Source organism: Macadamia integrifolia, unplaced genomic scaffold (assembly GCF_013358625.1).
Source record: "Macadamia integrifolia cultivar HAES 741 unplaced genomic scaffold, SCU_Mint_v3 scaffold448, whole genome shotgun sequence".
NCBI lineage: Eukaryota > Viridiplantae > Streptophyta > Magnoliopsida > Proteales > Proteaceae > Macadamia > Macadamia integrifolia.
Window position 1 is genome coordinate 458,925 of NW_024870451.1, and position 17,389 is coordinate 476,313.

The following is a 17,389-nucleotide window of genomic DNA, read 5'->3' on the forward strand; positions in this document are numbered from 1 at the left end:
TATGTAACCTTTTATATGCATGTGAACTAATTAGATTCCTCTACAGGAGCCATGTCATGTCGGAACACCCAGTCCCGATCCCAGTCAGTGCATCGCCTCTTGCTTCCCCTAAGTGAAATCAGGGTAAAGCCTGAAATAAACCCCCTGACTCTGCCCATGCTCACCTCTCATGATGTGGCCTCCATCATGAATAATATGATGCGGCAAGTTGAGGATAGGTAGAACCAATTCATAGCCAGGATTGACAATCGGATCCAAATGACAATTGATGCAGCAATGCACTGTCCATACCCCTTACTCCACCAGAACCCATTCTAGTACCACTGGCTTGACCACTCTTCAAACATCCAGTGGGGCACAAGGGCAAGTGCATGGGAAAGGTAAAAAACATGTACATGAGCATGTACAAAATCCAACACCGGAACAAGCCTAGGTACATGTAGAGGGTTGGATGGATCTGACAAAGATGATGGAGAAGTTTTAGAGGCTTAGGCCCCCATGCTTCTCAAAGGTGGGCCAGGATCCATTATATCCATCAAGATGGATTGGTGGTATGGAGAATGTGTTTAGGCTAATAGGCTGCACCGAGGAGCAAAAAATTTTATGTGTGGGCTACCAACTACAAAATGAGGCTGATGATTGGTGGAGTGCTACTGAGCCCATTTTGAGGGTGAGTAACCCAAACCCTACTTGGGTTGACTTCAAAGGGGCTTCTTTGAGAACTAGTTTCTGGAAAGCTTTTGGGATAGGAGAGAGAGTGAGTTCTCCCAGTTGGTGCAAGGATCCCGATTCGTGCTTAAGTATTAGCAATGTTTTGAGGGGCTATTCCATTTTTCTCTTGAGCATCTTAGAGGTGATAGGGCTAAGGCCAAGAAGTTTGAGAAAGGGTAGTGGCCATGAATTAGGTCAACCATAGTTGAGTTGAAACTGCAGACGTAGACCGAGGTGGTCTAAGTGGCCAAATCCATTCAAGATCAGCATAAGGATAGCTTCTCGACCCAACAGGGAATGAAAAAGATGCCTATGGGGACTATTGACTCTAGGGGAGGTAGCATACCCTTTAGAGTGCCTTATATCAACCTAACTCTAGTATAGTCAAAAAAGCCTAAAGCTAGCCAGACTTCTCAGTTCTCTCACTTAAGTGGTGTGTCACAGTCAGTGGGGTCGAGCCCAAGATGTTTCATTGTGACCTAGCTAGAACATGCCCCCATCGGAGGCCGGGTGATGCACCTTACACTTTACCACCTAGACCCTAGCAGACATATGCAGCCACCAGACCAGCACAGCCCCCACAGGGCTAGAGACCACAGGGAAGGTGTTTGCCATGACCACTGAAGATATAGAGACTACATCTGGCATAGTGATAGGTACTTTATTGATATTATTATTGCCTGCATATGTGTTATTTAACTCAGGAGCCTCGCATTCGTTTGTCATCGGCATTCGTAAAGAAGATGGGGATTCCACACAAAGGATTGATGCAGTGTTTGGCACTGAGTACCCCTATAGGAAGTGTAGTAGGTCTGAACTATATATATGAGCTTTGTCCAGTGACTATAGGTGGATATGAGTTGAATGCACACCTGACGAGTTGGATATGACCGACTTCGACGTGATTCTAGGGATGGACTGGTTGTCCGCATGCAGAGCCAGTGTGCTATGTGCAAAGAAGACGATCATTATCAAACCTCGTGATGAGGGTGTGTTTATCTTTCAAGGGGATAAGCCCAAGGAACCCAAGAAGGTTATCATATCGGCCCTCTAGATGAAGAAACTGCTAGATAAGGTTAGGCCTTTGACCGAGTTAGATGTGGTGAGGGAATTTCCTAATGTATTTCTGGATGACTTGACAGATTTTCACCCCAGACCAAGAGACAAAGTTTGCTATAGATCTACTCCCCAGCTTGGCACCAGTGTCAAAAGCTCCTTACCACATGGCCCCCACAGAGTTGAAGGAATTGTAGGTGCAACTTTAGGATCTTCTGAAGAAGGGATTCTTTAGACCTAGTATGTTTCTATGGGGAGCAACAGTACTGTTTTGTCAAGAAGAAGGACAGAAGTATGAGGCTATGCATTGATTATCGGGAGCTTAACAAGCTAACCATCAAGAGCCGGTATCCTTTGTCAAGGATAGATGATTTGTTTGATCAGTTGCAGGGTGCCAAGGTATTCTCCAAGATTGAACTTAGATCGGGCTACCACTAGCTCGGGATTAAGGATAGTGATGTCAACAAGATGACCTTCAGATTAAGGTGTAGATATTATGAGTTCTTGGTGATGTCATTTTGGTTGACCAAGGCGCCAGTTGCATTTATGGATTTGATGAATCGGGTATTCCAAGATGTCTTAGACATGTTTGTGATTATATTCATTGATGACATCGTGGTTTACTCCAAGAGTGTAGAAGAATATGCTATTCACCTGAGGTTAGTACTATAGCATCTGAGAGAGAAACAAATCTTTGCTAAGTTCAGGAAATGCAAGTTCTGGTTGTCACAAGTGGCATTCATAGGCCACATTGTTTCAGACAAGGGTATAGAGGTTAACCCAGGCACTGTGAAGGCAGTCCTAGAATGAGAGACTCCCAAAAATGTGGCAGACATACGTAGTTTTCTAGGATTGGCCGGATACTATAGGAGGTTTATTAAGAACTTCTCCCATATTGCCACCCCAATGACCCGACTCACACGAAAGAGTGAAATTTGAGTGGTTTGATGCTTGTGAGAAGAGCTTCAAGGAACTAAGGCAAAGGTTGGTATCAACTCCAGTTTTAATGATTCTAACTGGTACAGGTGGTATGATTGTGTATAGTGATGCCTCCAAGTTGAGATTGGGTTGTGTATTGATGCAGCACAGGAAAATCATTGCTTATGCATCCCGCCAATTGAAGGATTATGAGACGAACTACCCCACCCATGATTTGAAATTGGCAGCAGTGATTTTTGCCCTGAAAATCTAGAGACACCACTTATATGTTGAGAAGAGTGAGATTTACAATGACCATAAGAGCCTTAAGTACTTCTCCACCCAAAAAGAGCTCAACATAAGACAGAGGCGTTGGTTGCAGTTGATGAAGGACTTTGAATGTACTATCCACTATCACCCAGGGAAATCCAATATGGTAGCTGATGCACTTAGTCGAAAATCCCAATCACTGACTCTCAAATCACTGACCACCAATGAGTATCTCATAGAGGAGGCTGGGAAACTAGATTTGGAGCTACTAGTGGAAGGTGTCACCTTGTCACTATCGGCATTGGTGGTACAACCTAGTCTGGTGGATAGAATCATTGTAGCTCAGAGTACTAATGTAGAGTTGCATAAGCTGATAACAGAATGGAGGGAAGGAACCCAGAAGGACCCGAATTTCTCTATGACTGAAGGTGGGATTCTCAAGTTTAAAGGGAGGTTTTACGTGCCTAGTGATGGTGATTTATGAGACAGTTTTGAGAGAGGGCTCCTATTGGTGGAAGGGAATGAAGAATGATGTGGCCACACATGTGTCTAGATGCCTCACATACCAGCAAGTTAAGGCTGAAAGACAAAGGCCCCATGGCTTATTATATTCACTACTTATTCCAGAGTGGAAATGGGAAAATATTACCATGGACATCATCACAGGCCTACCCGGTACTCAAAAGGGTATGGATGCCATTTGGGTAGTTGTGGACCACTTGACCAAGGTAGCTCACTTCATCTCAATCAAAGTCACCTTTTCTATGGACAAGTTGACCAAGTTATATATTAACAACATCATCCAGTTGCATAGTGTATCGGTTAGCATCATTTATGATCGAGACCCCAGATTCACTTCTAAGCTTTGGATATGTGTGCAGAAGGCTATAGGCACATTGTTGAATTTCAGCATAGCATTTCACCCACAGACCGATGGTAAGTCAGAGAGGACTATCTAGACATTGGAGGACCTACTTCGAGCATGTGCCTTGGATATGAGTTACAGTTGGGATGAGCACATTTCACTTATTGAGTTCTCCTATAACAACAGTTATCAGGCCACCATCGAAATGTCCCCATTTGGAGCATAGTATGGCAAGAAGTGTTGGATTCCACTTTACAGGGACGAGGTTAGTGAGTGGCATATTCTAGGTTCAAATTTGATACAGGCTACCAGTGAAAAGGTGAATGTGATCAAAGAGAGAATTAAAACAGCTTAGTCCAGGCAAAAGAGCTATACGGATGTCAGGAGAAAGCATCTGGAATTTGGGGTTGGAGATTAGGTGTTCTTGCGGATCTCCTAAGTAAAAGGGATAATGCAGTTCAAAAAGAAGGGAAAATTGAGTCTGACACACAATGTGGCTTACAGGATAGCTTTACCACTAGAGCTGGAGGGCACACACAATGTGTAATACCCTACTTCTTAAACCCGGTCTGATTTCACGATTGAATCGGTTTAACCGTGCAGGGACCGAGCCAGAGGGAATTAGAGCGGGTTCCTTATGGGCTATGATGGCAAGGGTGACCTTAAACACCGGCTGGCCCGATAAGTCTGAGCCAGTGCCAGAAGAGACGGGAGTGCCCAAGCCGTGTACATGCACCTACCATAAGGTCATGTACGGATAAAGCAGGTATTATAGTCATATTTTAAGGTATATACGTATGCTACATCGTATGCCAGGGGTGGGGTTCGCGCCGAGGCCCGAACTCTATCAAAATCCCAAGTTTGGCCTCAGGTGGACGGACAGGTGGGTGCACCCACCCACCTGAGTGACCCATCCATGTGCACTATTCACTTATTTAGGAATTATATATATAGCATTATGATTTTCTTTTCTTTCATTTATGACACCCGTACGTTGGTGAGAAGAGTAAAGAGGAGAGAGAAAAGAAAGGGAAGAAGAAGGGAAGAGAAGGAAGAGGAAGAAGAGAAGGATTTCAGCGGCGCCGAAGCTTACTCTTCCCATTCCGGCGCCGGAAGAGTGATCTTCAACTCTAGATCTACATTTAGAGGTAAGCAAAGTTGGGTTCTTTGAACATTCACCATACCCAAGCTTAAAACCCTTGATTCGAGTAGGGTTTCTTGAGATCTTGTAAATCCCCTTTGAAATGATGAATCAAAGGTTTAATAGATGATTTATGTTTGATCTTGAAGGATTTGAAGAGGTATTGACAAGGTGGAAGAAGCATTGTGAGTTTGAAGTGATTTGGAGGGTTTGAAGTTGTTCTTGAGCAAAGAAGGTAAGATGGTTTCCCATCCCTTGAATCTAACCTAGATCTAGGTTAGAACCATCCTATAAGACCTTGAAGGTGTGAAGAATGGGTTGGGAAAAGCCCCATTTGAATCCCCAAAGAATGGAGGAAGTTGGGAAGAAACAGCGTTTTTCCCGCCAAGACCAGTGGGTGCAACCGGTGGGCCCCTACCCGCCAGTCCAAACCGGTGGGTAGGACCGATGGACCAGACTGCCCACCTGTCTGACCCACCTGTGTGGCCCCGAAGGTGATTCTTACATCCGATTCGACCCAAATCGGACGTGCGACCTTCTTTTAACGTTCTAAACATGATTTTGTCATCGGATCGTGTTAATTTTGATTCTAAAATGGTGAAGTGCTAACCCGCTCAATTATGTTAGGTTCACCAAATCCTACCCGATTCGCACTGGATCTCACCCGTACCGAACGGGAATCCTTGTACGGTATAGGTAAGTGGGGAGAGGACGTTTGGCCTTGTTTCAAGGAATTGTTTGGCATTCATTTAATTATATCTAGTCTAGTCATGCCATCATGAATATGCTATGTAGATTAGTCATTCCTCACATTGTTATGCATGTGTGCTATGTTTACTTTCTAAATGTCAAATGAATGAGATGTTTATATGTTGAATGTGGACATCATGGTGCATGATGCATTGATAGACTAGATGCCGTAGTCGGCTTGGAAACTAGTGCATTGGTGGCCCATGGAATGGGATGCGGTGGCACTATGCAATCATACTATTGTCATATAGGAGCATGTGGTATTAGGATTCTCATCATCCCGTGCTACGACCCTTCCCAACATGGGTTAAGGTGTTGGGTTATCATTTGGGGGGAAGCAGTGGTCGCAGTCGTCGGGTCACTGTGGCGGTTAGACATAACGCCCGGCGGGTTATGTAGGACAGCCGGCAACCCCGGTGGTACATTCAAGAGGGCCAATCGTACTGCTTTTAAATTGCTGAGTCAGCACCTTTATTTTCAGTCATTTACATTTCTGTTGAGAGCCGGTGGACGGCATTATCTTTACTTTTTCGAGTACTCACGGTGGGCCTTCTCCGACAGCCCTATGGGCGTATCACCGGAGGGAGTTCGCGGCTCGTACCCAGAGTATACGCGCACTGTGGCTGTATTAGCACTAAAACCAAGGACTTAGTAATGTTGCTTAGGTGGATGTGATTTAAAATGTATAGCATGGCATGTAGTGCGTATGATTGTGTTTTGATGTGTGGACTGCTGTGTGGTCCATCTTACCACTTACTGAGCTAGTGAGCTCATCCAACGTGTACACCCCTTTTTTTAGATGATTTTGTAGGTCATACATCTAAGGAGCATGGGGTGGGTCCCACAGTCGAGTTTCCTGAAGAGGACTTGTGGACCCCTGAGGAGTTAGAGCACGGCACTGACTGCTCGTGCAAGAGTTGTGCTATGGGACCGCAGTTTTGACGACCGTGTTGAGCTCCACTTTTGAGGCCGAGCTGAGCTCTACTATGTGATGCCGAGCTGGGCTCAACCCTTGATGCCGAGCTGAGCTCTAGCCTTTGTTGCCGAGCCGAGCTGTGTACTTTGATTATTTTGATGATTTCCTTTACATACTTGATATATGAATTGTACTTTTATTGTGTAATTATCATGCCTTCGGGCCCACATATATATAATTATTGTATCACAATTCGGGTATCAAGTACTATGGGATTATTCTCAGGTAAAACTTAGTCTTCCGCTGATCTGATGAGTTTGTATTAGTTGTGAGTATGCTGTGGTGGAATACAGTATCTGATGATCCTGGCAGGTTTGGGTTAACCGGTGTTAACCCGGTCACTGGCCCGGTTCTGTGAGAACGGGGTGTGACACAATGTGTTCCATGTATCCATGTTGTGAAAGTACATTCTCGACCCAACTCACTTCTTGGCTTACATACCCCGTGAGTTGGACGAGGACCTTACCTATGTGGAATATCCGAAGAATATTGTTGATTGGAAGGACTATATTCTCCACAATCGCACCGTTTCCTTCATCAAAGTGAAATCAATGAACCACCTCGAACAGGAAGCATCCTAGGAGTGGGAAGATGAGATGATGAAGCAGTATCCTGGATTGTTTGATTTACTAGGTATATTCAATTTTGAGGATGAAATTCTTGTAAGGTGGGGTGAATGTTACACCTGTACCCTGACCTGGTCTAATTTGAATTGTTGTGATAGGTCTCAGATGGGAAGTCAGAAGTACAGCTAGATTTTTGCTCGTGGCCACCCATTGCCAAAGGGGAAGGGATGACCCCATATGTTCATGCATTGTTTTCCAGTCCAACTGGAGGGGATTCGTACCTTCCAATCCCAGATGTTAAGTGACCCGACACCCCACACTGGTAGGGAAACTGCCAGTGCGAGACCAATTGGAGGACAGCAAGCAGTCAAGATAGGTTTCTGTCTTGACCACCAGAAACAATCCACCGTAAACAGCTTGGTCCTACTTCTGCTAGCTGTTTCTAGTGACTAATCAGGCTGCTGTTTGGTTTTGATTCCCATGGGTCCTGCCACACACATCGTAGATAGCCCCAAATGATTTCAAATCCTCCCCCACACCTTCCTCATGACATGAACACCTTTTGGACCGAAGTAGTCGGGTCCACGTACCTCGAAAGTCGGATTAACCCATTCAGACTCGACTAGTACTAAACAAAATAGACCCTAAGGCCTGGTCTACCATATAAGTGGAAATGAGGATTCATTTCCTCATTTCCCACTTATACAAATCATGGGAGAGGAAAGGAGAAGAAGAAAAAGAAGAAGAAGAAGAAGAGGAAGAAGAATTAAGGGAGCTTACCTTGGTGTCGGCTGCCCGCTAGTTGCTGGAATCCCTACCAGAGGTAAGTGTAACCTCTTCTACCACTCTCGCTTTTCATTTTGACCTAGGGAAAGCTAGGTATAGGAGTAATCTTATGCCACAAACCATGTTAAGATTGGTGATTGTGTGTTTCACCTCCCTGGTGCCATTGTCCAGCTTATACAGAGTTCGGTGAGCTCCGACAACATGATTGACCAAATTGACCACCTAGGTTTTGATCATTCGATTGATATATATCTCAAATGGATAAGTGGAATAAGTATTTTATTATCTCATAATGATGCTAGGAGCATCCCCTACAAACTCCACGGAACAAATCCTGGCGATCGGGCCCAAGCCGAAAAGCCCCAAATCACATGGGTAGTTGCTGCAATGCCATCGAAAATAAGCCATTGGAAGCACTGGGACTGTTTTTGGTGACCACTTGAGCCTTATGATCTATTTTTTAGGTCCACCAAAAATAGGACTGATATTTTTGGTGGACAGTCCATGTTTTCGGTGGGTGTGAGACATTATCTGTACCCTTTGGGGGTGACCTCTATGGGCCCCTCCTAATGTTCCTGACATGTATTGACATTTGATTACCTTTGTGCCTAGGGCAGTGACGCGCACGTACCCTGAGGCTGAAATTGAATCGGACGATCGACGACCATACTTGAACCCTAATACATACAAGCCTAATCAAGGTGAGGGATGGTTGCTTTTATTATCAGAATGTTTATTTATTTAGAATTACTCACATGTGTAGATTTTACATGTTTAATTATATTTCTCACATAATGACAATGTTCTATCATATGATATAATTTTATAAATATGATATGAAATGTTATGGATATGTGTGGCGGAATCCGATGTGGCCGAGGTGGTATCGGTACCATGATTGCCGTATGTTTGTTGCATTCATGCATTGGTTATGTGCATTAGAGGTAGTTATAGTTGTGGATTACACTTTTTTTGTCGATGTATTACCGATATCGTGTACTTTAGGACTGTATTTGGAAATGAATACACTTCATGGCTGATGGGGATACTGTTGTTGCATAGTCCATACTCAACTGTTATTATGCATGCTAGATTAGGTAAACAGTCATGGGTTACACTTTGTGGTTGATGTGTTACCATTATCGTGTACCCTGGGATTGTACTTGGAGATGGATTACAGTTTGTGGCTAATGTGTCTCGATTTTGTGTAACTCATACTAACTGTATCACTATGAAGGCATGTAGCATATTTGTGGTTAGGTATCACTCCCTATGCTATGAACCCTTACCAACAGGGGGTATGGTGTTGGATAACCCATTTGTGGTATGTTCAATGTGCCTTTCCATGCCACACCCGCGGTACGATGTGATTGTTGCCGAAGTTGAGAAATCATTTAGCATGGTCGATGGATATACCAGTGTCGTGACTGCCAAGAGGGGGTTATTAGGGGCTTGCTGGGTGACCTATGGTCATATATGGGGACCAATGGGCTCCTAATCATAACTATGGTTTGTATCACTACACAGACAATGGTGGTTCCGAGATAAGGGATACAGCCTAATGTGCCATAGTAGAACTTACCACACTTAGTTTGTATTATTAGGTGGATAATAAAATAAATGAATTACATCAGGAGCATCATGGATTATATGTTTAATTTTTGTAATCATGCATCATGAATTATATATGCAATTACCTTTTCTTGGTTGTGCATGAACCCCACCCCTCATTGAGCAAGTTGAAAAGCTCACCCCACGTACATGCCCTATTTTAGATGGTGATGTAGGTACGATCGTGCCTATGGCTAGTGACTCTCTTTCCTCCAGACCCGAGTACAGAGTGAGCGACTGGTGGATGCTGAAAGCTGGAAAGAATGACCAGGGTTGCGTTTACGATGTCTGTGTATACGCGGCACCATGATGTGTTCAGCGTATTTTTCTTATTTTGATATGAACTTGTGGATGGTACACTTTCGAACTTATTATTTATAAGTCATGGATGATTGTAATGGAATATCTTGGTTATGTTTCTATATGATATCATTAGATGTTTCTCATTTTAACTATGATTCCACTATTATACTTTGATTCCGCTGCTATTGGTTGGTTTGTGATGTGAGATTGTAAATTGATAAGGTACTGCTATCAGAGATCCTGATAGGTTCGTAAGATAGGTATGCGTCTTACTCACACCATTGGTATTCCTACACGATAAGTTGGGTCTACTGAAAGTGGGGTGTGACAAAGCTGTAGGATAGTCACGGTCTTGGTCCAGAGAACCCCTTCAGGTTTCTGTGCTGTGGGATAGCCAATACCTAAACCCCTATTGGAAAGGGTTATAGCACCCAGGTTATTTTCCTAGCCCAATAGATACTAAGTCTCTATTAGTATTGGTGCTACTATAATATAGTTGTGACACAGGAGCCTGCATGTGTCAGTCCAGAGAACCCCTTTGGTCACCACAAATCCCTTATCAATAATCCCACCCTACAGCCTTGGTCCGGTCCTAAGAACCCCTTTGGTTACCCGAGTTATAGGATAGCCAATACCTTAACCCCTATTGGCAAGGGGTGTAGCGCTTGGTTTAAATTCCCTAGCCCATAGATTCTAAGTCCATATTGGTATTGGCGCTACTATAACATAGTTGTGAGACAGGAGTCTATATATATATATTCTTTTTATGCTTGCTTAAATATTTAAAGTTAGGATGTATTTAATGACTTAATGAGTTAGCCTAGCGGTTAGAACCTTGACTAATTAGAGTTCCTAGGTTCAAATCTTGTTAGTAGAGTAAATAAGGCAGTTTTCTCTAATTGAATTCTTTTTCTTTTAGTTCTAAGATTCTATCTTTTATTTTTATGAAAACATTCTTTGTGGACCACACCCCATTTACACAAAACGTGAAGTTAGAAGAGAGAGAGAGAGAGAGAGAGAGAGAGAGAGAGAGAGAGAGAGAGAGAAAGAGAGAGAGAGAAATGGAAGAAAACTGTGGGAAGAGAGAGAGACGTGAGATATGAAAGAAAAGAAAAATAAATAAATAAACAATGAGGAAAGAAAACAGAATCGTGAGAAAGAAAAGAAAGAAAGAAAGAAAGAAAGAAAGAAAGAAAGAAAGAAAGAAAGAAAAGAAGAAAGGAAGAAAGAGAGAACAGAATCGCTGGGAAAGAAAGAAAGTGAAAGAAAGAAAGAAAAGAAGAAAGGAAGAAAGAGAACAAAATTATGGGACAGAAAGAAAGAAAGGGAGAGGAAGACGGATTTTGGTGTCCAGTCTTCCATTTTTCTGCCCTCTTTAGGTAATGATGTCCTCTTTTCTGCTATTTTTTTTTCTTCTTTGGACGCAATAGGGGTCTTATTTATCTTAGTTTAAGTTTTGATTATGCTGTTTTTTCTTTTTTTGGGACCCTAATTATTCTTAGGGTTTAGGGTTTTGTTGTACGGTTAGGGTTCTTGGGACCCATTAGGGTTTTTCTTGGACTCGATATGGGATCCAATATGGGACCCAAACCGTGACCCAAATTTGATATTCTTTATAAAGATCTGAGATTTAATTCACTGGGAACATATATATTAATTTTGGGACCCAATATGAAACCAAACCATAATCCGTGACCCAAATCTGATATTCTTTATAAAGGTCTGGGATTTAATTCATATGGACTCTATGTATTATTTTTTTTTGGACCCAAATTAAATTAATTAGTTATTTTGAGACCCAATTATTGGGACCTTATGCTGGTTAGATATGGCAAAGATTTTTAGGATTCTCTGGGCTTCCTAAGAGAGGTAATCGATTCTAATTTGGGGCCTATCGAAGGTCCCTAACATTAATTCTTGGTTGGAAATATAGAAGTGTTTATTCTTGTCCAAATCTTGATCTTTGATTTTTTAAATCTAGCTATACAGAGACCCATATCTTGTTATCATTGTCCCCCTACCATAGAGAGAGAATCAATCCACTTAGGGAGGAAATATGATTCTCGATTTGCATGTTACTTATAAACCCATAAAATTGAAGAAAATTAGAAGACCTAAACTTGTATTTCCCTAATTGTTTACAATCCAGTTGTTAACTTTTGGGCATACTTTGGGGGTTAGTAGAGCCTTCCTAGGGGAGGTTTCAATCTGAATTTGGGGACCATCTGTCCAATGGATTAAGAGTAATTTCAGATTTACTGAAATATGAAACTTACACTTTGAGATTGTATTTTTTCAAATTACTCCTTGATCACTCAACTAATCATTCTCATCTTGGGAAGGGTGATAATACGTGTTAAGGGGAATTGTTACCTGGAGTTTGACCTATGTTTGAGAGAGTTGACTTTTTAGTTTGACTTTTGAGGAGAAAGTGAGGTATTTGAATTAGTTTTAAACTGGGAGATCAATGGGAGATATAATTGATTGTAGGTAGTGTTTGACTTGAGCATTCAGAGCTCGGAGGGTGAAAGTAGGAGACTTACAGGCTGAGGTAAGTGGATTATAGTGGGGTTACACCATAGATGTGTGGCCTGATTGTATGATGACATGTTTTGTATGCTTGTATTTTATACTTATTCTGAATTGTGTTTATGTGTGATATGAATTCATGGGAGGGATTCATAATTGATGAATGTGATTATTACTGTGATGTATATTGATGTGATTCTTATGTGAAGATTTTACCTATGTGTTTTCAAAGAAAGTGATTTGTGAATGTGTGAAAAGAGAGTGTGTGAGGGTAAATAGACTACTCCATACCAGGCTAGAGAGGGGTGTCCCATTGAGCCGCGAGACTTATACTCACTGTGCACAGTGGTGTATATTTAGTCACATAGTGGTGACAATAGTGTTGTTGTGTGATCATGTGATTGTGGGGGCCGTATTTTCCTCTCGTATTATGGGCGGTGGTAGTTTATTTCCCTCAGTGTCACCTAAAGTGTGATAAAAATGAATATTTTTTATATGATCGCATTTTAATTAAAAGTGTGGTTTTGAGAAATTAAAACTATTTATTTTAACCATTTTTTTTGTCTAATGGTTTTCCTTGTGATGTGCTTTACTATTTTTCCTTACTGGGCTGTTGAACTTAACCTATTATTTGAACATCGCAGATGATTGAGAGGAAGGTATGCGTGGAGCAGGAGTTCGAGGGCGACCTGAAGCTATTATCAGTTTATTTTATTTTGTTAGATGTTTGTAGTAGGATGTGGATTTATGTAAACTCTGATAGAGCATTTTATTTAAATTTGAGAATGCACCTTAGATTGCCACCAGTAGGTAAGGTTTGGGATATTTTATCTATGAGTAGTTGTTTTATTTTGTTGACATTTGAATATTTTGAGTTCTCATAGGCCTATTTGTTTTGATGGATGTTTTGGATCATTTGATCATTGCCCACGAGGGTTGTACCCTTACCTGTATCTGGGTCTGGGTCATAACATTCGGTCACCGCAAACCTCTTATCAATAATCCCACCCTATAGCTCCGGTTCGGTGCGGAGAACCCCTTCGGTTGCCCGAGCTGTAGGATAGCCAATACCTAAACCCCTATTGACAAGGGATGTAGCACTCGAGTTATTTTCCTAGCCCAATGCATTCTATTATATTACATGCCACACCACATATACCAAATAGAACGAGTTTATAATATGCAATGCATCATGTTATAAAAAACAATATCATCAGTATCCACAATCCAATATTCATTCAAGATAACAAGTTTAACATGCAACTACCATGAATACACACATGGACAATATGTTATAAGCATTCCATAAAAAGATATCACACAAATCCCTTCACGTTGAGTCCTAGGTGATGATAGATAGCCGATGGCCCCGTGCTGCGTTGTCTCATCACTTCTTGGTTCTATTCTTAGGAAACTTAAGATTTTTAAGAAAATGAATCAACCATAGGGAAATGAGACCCTAGGGACATGTTCTAGCTTCATTTCCTATTTCTCTTTTCTTTGAAATCATTCTCAAATTGGGGGTTTTATTACTATAGGGCTGACTTATATGTGGGGGATGTTCACCCACCTCAATTAGCTTAGTTTAAGTATGATAAATGGATTAGTTAAAGTAGGTTTACACAATGCACCCAATTTCCCCAAAGTTTAAGTTGCGGCTAAGTTAAATTAGGGAATTTCGGTTGAGGGTTTATGTGGTGACCTCTAATGGCTTATGTGGTCACCCCAATCCATTATACCCATTTTTAATTTCATTTTTCCCAACCCAATTTTGGGTTTGAATGGTGGGGTGTAGAGGATTTGGGCAAAACCCACCATTTCTAGGGTTTAGTTACCCAAACTAGGGATTTTTCGGTGGGCATTTCATAAAGAAAAGTTCATAGATTCAAATTGAGCGATCAATCTTGCTAGGATAAGTCTCCTACACTAAACCCCTCTTCCAATTTGTAGTCTTGACAAGTGGGAAGGTGGGTGTGGGTTTTAGGAAATTTGGCCAATTTCCCTATCTCTAGGTTTTATGTTGCCCAAATTGGGGATATGAGATGGGGCTTCCGGAGGTCTATACACCCAATGTTCATGACTAATCTCACTAAGTACCCCATACCCAATCCCCAAATCGATTTGCATATTGGGTATATGGGTAGGTGAAAATCAATTGGGGTGTTCCATTGGGTTTAATGGAGAGTAGAGAAATGGGAGATAAAGAGAGAAAACAACATAGAAGGTAGAGAGAGAGAGAGAGAGAGAGACAGAGAGAGAGAGAGACGTCTTACCTTCGATGGGTAGGTGCTCCCCTTGCTCCCGTCTTCTTCCTCCTCCCTTGCTCTTCTTCTTCTTCTTCTTCTCCTTTCTCCCTTCTTTTGCTTTTAATTTGGTAGGAATGAAATGAATGGCAAGTCTCTATTTATAGCCACTTAAGTTAATTAAGGGCTGTTTGGCATAGAATTGGGTTTTCACTCCTTACCGGGATAATTCCTCATTTAGCATTAAAGGGCCCACTTCAGGGTATCCGAATATATTAATCTATTTCCCAATATGTTGTCTCAACTATTGGGAGTGGTTTGAGGTGCACGGGTGCAAGGGCCCGGGCCCCATGGTAAAATAACCCGATTGTGGCTAGTATACCTCACCAAAGATGTTCACTGGTGAAAGCCTAAATGGTCCCTTTGTGTGGAAATGGATATTTAAGTTGAATGGGGCCTTTTTAAGGTGTTCCAGTGGGTGGGCCGCAGCCCTTGGTACATTTTACTATTAAAGCTCGGGCAAATCCATAAGTTACTAGTGCTTGTCGCCCGGGTTGCATTACCTATGTCCAAAAGTTTAAATTTGCCCAGGATTTTGGGCACAAGTGTAACACTAGGCAACTAATGAATACAGATGTTAGATACAATTGGTTTGATTGCCACCTTTGCATTAGAAAATATATAAAGCCTCTTTGAACATAAGAGATGTTCCTTTCAAGTGTGTACTTAGTATTTTTTTTGCGTGCATGTGATCTCATAAAAGTAATTTACTTGGTAGATCTTTCTTAAGCTCTGGCTGCAAACCATAGGGAATAAACAACATCATAAAAGGGTAACTTGAACCTCAAGCATCCAAAACAAGGATATGCATATTGTTTTCCATATTTTGATTGGTGGAATGCACCAAAGAAGATTCATAGTCAATATATAAACCCAAAGTTCCATGAAATACTAGAGAAATTATGTCATAGGAATACTATTCATATCACTACTGAGAAGATTACTCCTAATCTAAGTATGAAGAAATAGAAAAACCAAAAATAGCTTCTGGGAGAAAGAACGGTAGTAATTTGATTTGAACTTAAAAAATCTTGAAATGTAAGTTTCTTATTATACTATGTGGGAAACTTGATAGTACTTATGGCTACATTTATTCCATCTCTCAAAAAAATTGGTGTGCAACCAACTTAACCTTTTTTTTTTTTAATGGGGTAAGAACTGTAACTTTATACTGATAGAGAGATAATACCCACTCCCCTTCCAAGAGAGATCACATTAGATTATTACTGTTTAATATGACAAAGATAGAAAATAAATGTGGCTTAATGTTGGTTTTTGATGATTTAATGTGGGTTAATGTTGATTTATGATGATATATGGTATATGTAGAGTTGAGAATCAGGGATTAGAGAATGATTTGACTTGTTAGTAATACAGAGGTCCTTTTTATTTATAAAGAGATTACAATAAACCAAATAAGGAAAGTAGGGTAATGCTGACTAAGCATCCCTATCTACAAGAAACCGAATAAGGAAAGTAAGGTAATACTGACTAAACGTCCCTATCTACAAGACTTACTATGGTAAATAAGACTTAACCAAGGTAAAAAATAAAACTAACTACGGTCATCTCAACACTCCCCCTCAAGTTGGTACAAATGTGTTGTACATTCCCAAGTTGGAGACAAGAGGATGAAATACCTTATAATGAACAACCTTGGTAAACACACTAGCTAACTGATTTGCAGTACTGACAAAAGGAATGCAGACTGTCCCTTGGTCAAGCTTCAATTTGATGAAGTGTCTATCAATCTCATTATGCTTGGCCCTATCATGCTGGAAGGGGTTGTGAGCGATGCTAATGGGTGGTTTGTTATCACAATACAGACACATAGGACCTTCAACATTAACCCGAGGATCACGCAGTGGGCTCTTAAGCTAGACCAACTCACAAATACCTTGAGCCATTGCACGATATTCAGTTTTAGCACTGGACCAAGATACAACGAATTGTTTCTTGCGACGCCAAGTAACAAGGTTTTCCCTCCAAGGAAAATACTATACCTAGACATAGATCTCCGATCATCAATATATCCAATTCAGTCAGCATCAGTAAAGGCTTCATCTTCAAGTGTCCCTAATTAGAATACAAAATTTCCTTTCCAGGAGTGAATTTCAAGAGTCAAAGGATCTGATACATAGCAGCAAAGTGAGGTGTAATGGGAGTACGAAGAAATCGGCTAACAATACCAACAACATAGGCAATATTGGGCCTAGTGTGAGACAGGGAGATCAAGCGACCAGTCTTTGGTAATATTCTTTATCAATAGAGTCCCCCACTCCACTGCTCAGCTAATGATTAACCTCTATAGGGGCATCCACAGGCTTACACCCAAGCATACCTGTCTCACTAAGGAGATCTAGAACATATTTCCTTTGGGAAATAAATATACCTCTGCTAGATCTAGCCACTTCAATCCCAATGAAAAACCTAAGAGGTCCTAGGTCCTTAGTCTCGAACTCTGATGCTAGTAAGGCCTTTAGATTAGGGTCCTTAGTCTCGAACTCTGATGCTAGTAAGGCCTTTAGATTAGAGATCTCCTCATCATTATCACCAGTAATCACAATATCTTCAACTTAGACAATCAAAGTAGTAACCTAGTTA